General features: G+C 36.0%; 1 pseudogene; it reads left to right on the top strand.

The window, feature by feature from the left end:
* Nucleotides 1-1,635: 1,635 nt before the first annotated feature.
* On the top strand, nt 1,636-3,429 carry LOC149209247 (uncharacterized; annotated as a pseudogene).
* The last annotated feature ends 357 nt before the right edge of the window (nt 3,430-3,786 follow it).

Raw genomic sequence — 3,786 nt, 5'->3', positions numbered from 1 at the left:
AAGACTTAACATTGACTAGCCCAAACACATCAGAATGTATCAATTCTAAATAGATTTATTTTCCTTTCATTGCCACCTCTCATAAATGAAACTCTTCATTTTCCACCATATATACAATTCTCACAAAGGCCAAGCTCATAGAAATTCAAACTTGGGAGCATATTTTTTGCCAACAAGGATTTTTTTGGCCCTTTTCGCTCATGTGACACAACACTTATGAAATAAATTCATTGAGTCTCCCTCTTTTACAACAACATCCACATCTAATATTTATGTTGTTGCCCTTATTGTATATAATATTCCTTTCTTGAATCCTCTAGCCATGACCAATGACCTTTTACTAATTTTCCATCCACCTTTACCAAAGCTTGTGGAGCAATCTTCACCATGTAATTGTCCCATAAAGATTAAGCTCATATGCATCTCTAGGATATGCCTAACTTGTTTCAATAAGATATTGTTCCCATCCTTCATCTGGATTCATTGTTTCCCAAATGTACACTACCATAATCACTAACCTCATATGCAACATAATTGTTTTTGCATGGAGTTACAATGGTGAGATGCCCTAGAGTTAAGTAACCTATCAATGCTACTATTAGAACTATATTAATATGTTTCTTCTACTAAAATAATAAATAAAATATCATTTTTTGAAGTTACAGTGGTGGTCTCCTACTACTTATTACACCTAGCTTACACCAATAGCAACAAGAACTTGCAATGATGATACCAATCATGTTCACCATATAACAACAAAAGACAATAATAAACTTACACCATAATACACTAGATTTATGTGGAAAACCAAACACGGGGAAAAACCACGGGGAAAAGGCTAGAGCTTTATTTAATCAACAAATGTTGCTACAAGGTTTCTTTTTAGGACTAAAGACAATGTGAGAAAATAATCATAGCAATAACAACAATACATAAATTATGCACATCATGATTTACCTTGGTAAATCCCAATTAGCTAAAATCAAACAACAATATAGATCTATCATTATCTTATAGCTTAAAAATTGTTATTCATTATCTTATGAATTTTATTTTTAAATTTATATAAATAAAAAAACAATATTATATATTTATAATTTAATATTATATAAATATATATTATATGAACATAAATCGTATGATTAATAAAAATTTAAATATTATTAAAAAAATTAATATAACAAATATTTTAAAATATATATATATATAGATTTTAAACTTTTAAATTAAAATAAAAAATAATGAAATGATAAATTGACCCTTCTTTAAGAAGACCAAAACGCAAACCATAGGACCTTTCATTAATGTCCCGTGGTGGCGTTCACCAGTTCCACAGCAAAAATAAAACACTGTTACTTTAATAAATTAACAAACAATAGGAGATTAAGCATGCTAAAAACAAAATTAATAGATGATGGTTTGAATTCAAAGATGCCAATTACTTAAATTAATGAAGAAATTCCGCGGTAAAGTCAAGTAAAGGAAGAAAAAGTTAGTTTTGAATAATGGTTATACCTATCAGCAACTAATAATACAAACAAGAAATTTGATCATAATTTTTTCAAAAATCCACGCTGAAATCAAGTTAAAAAATATTTTAAAATACAAAGAAGAAAGCTGATCGCCGCCATGCACCAAACACTTCTGCTTTTCGATAAGATGTTTGACTTCTGCAGTGATTGGATATCCTTCTCACGATCTGTAACAAACCCTGCTCTCTAAATTCCTCCTCGTTTAATTGAGCTCTACCCAAACGTCAATTTCATTTGCAGTTCCAACCTGCTGTAGTAATAATTCTTCTTCGCGACAGCAAGCAATGGGGAATTCAGAGCTTGCAACGAGGTTGGAGCGTGCAAGGCCGTTTCTGAGAGGGGCGTATGATGAGATCGACCCATCGCTGCCCGAATTCATGAGCGTTCTGAGAGAGGTGGGAGCCTCTGAGTGCTGGCACAAGCATGGCAGCTTCTTCGATCATCTTGTGGATGTTTATCGAATTCTCAAATTATGGAACGCTCCTGATTCTGTTGCCAGGTGCGGTTTATTCCATTCTTCTTACTCTAATTCCTATGTTAATCTCGCAATATTTCAGCCAAATGTTGACAGGCAGAAAGTGAGAGACCTCATCGGAGATGCTGCCGAAGAGCTTGTGCACATGTTCTGTATTGTGCCTAGGCAGCCCCTCATCCATGATGATCTCCTCTTTCATTTTACTGATGAAGAATTAGTCTCTGCCCTCAAAGAATCAGAGAAATCCATGAAAGAAGCCGAGGCAGAAGACTTGGAGCTCCAAAGATTGGAAATTGAGGACAAAAATGGCAAATGGCTTGATGGAATCCATGAGAAGTATGAGATTCTCAAAATCCAATTCAGGGAGAAGCTGGAAGGGTTTGTCCTGCCCGAATGAGAAGAAAAATACAGAAGGTATTGCCAGCTGAAGGTGTGAGAGTGAAGCATATCAAAAGTGGGGAGGATGTTCAGGTGCCCAGAAGATTGGTTGCCATATTCCTCTTCATGACCATGGCAGATTTTATTGATCAGCTATTCAGTTTTCAGGACGTCTGTTTGATAACAGCAATGGAATTACGGCGTATGAGGGGAATACATGGACTGCTCTCTGGCCTGGGGATGGTAAGCCTGGGCTTTGGATGAATTCCATTTCTCGAATGGGGCCTCTCTATACTGTAATTGTGAGGGAGGAGGAACTGTTCCAGAGGGAAGAAAGGAATCAAAAGAACGAAGAAGAGAAGAAGAAGAGGGTTTTTGAAGAAATAGAGCTTGTGATCCCCCCTGTGTTTGATCACTGCAGAGCTGTTCTATTTCCATCAGATCAGGTGACTGCCAGAGATTTCTATTGGGAAGCTGTTTGTATGCCCCCTGGGGAGAAGACCCATAAGAAGGCTGAGACCCTTCTTGCAAAATCCTGTGAGATTAATCCTTTCATAGGAGAGCCCCGTGTTGTTCTTGCTCAGATATACAATTCCCAGGGGAGATATGATGAAGCAGAGAAGGGCTGAGGCTAATGTTAGAGTGGGGTACAGCTTGGGACAAGAGGATGTCATGGGAGGGGTGGATTGCTTGGACAAGGGTGTTACTGATGAAGGCCAAGGAGAAATCATGGCCTCACACCTCCTGGGGGATCTTGAATTTAGGCCTTGTCAAGTAAGGCCAGAATTTCAGAGATTAATGTTATTCTGCAGGTTGGGGGATCTTAAATTTAGGCCTTGTCAAGGCCAGAATATCAGATATTAATGTAATTCTGCAGGTTATAATTTTATTTTTCGCTTAAATTTGCTGTTACATAGTAAAATTTATGAAAACATTTTGATGTAATGGACTCGAAATAAAACATTCATGTTTGTTTGGAGTGAAATATGCCATGGATGCTTAGAGTGATATTTACGATGGTCATGTTGACTTTAAATTTTTTAATTTTCTTCGATATGTGATGTAGCAGTGTCTGATAAACCACTTGGGTTTTTCATGCATCGATTCAGCATGCTGAAATCCGAGTGTTAAGTTTATTTTATTGGCTTAAAGTTATATATATATATATTTCATGTCATTCTTGTTTCCATTTTCATTTAGCTCTGGAAACTTTAGTTGTTGCTTGCATTCTAGATTTCACAGAAAGTTTCAACATTTTGTTTGTTTTGCACATATTATCCCATGCTTGATATGCGCCTCAATTTTGCTAATTTTATCAAATTTTAAGCATTGCTGTTTTATCCTCAATAGGTTTATTATTTAAGCTACTAGCTTACAACAACTAGGTATTCCACACTGTGG

Source organism: Pinus tabuliformis, chromosome 1_2, assembly GCF_031772625.1.
Source record: "Pinus tabuliformis cultivar Carrire ecotype Pingquan chromosome 1_2, CPIR1, whole genome shotgun sequence".
Classification (NCBI taxonomy): Eukaryota; Viridiplantae; Streptophyta; class Pinopsida; order Pinales; family Pinaceae; genus Pinus; species Pinus tabuliformis.
The sequence above is the reverse complement of the archived record's forward strand: the minus strand, read 5'-3'. Positions and strand labels throughout refer to the sequence as shown.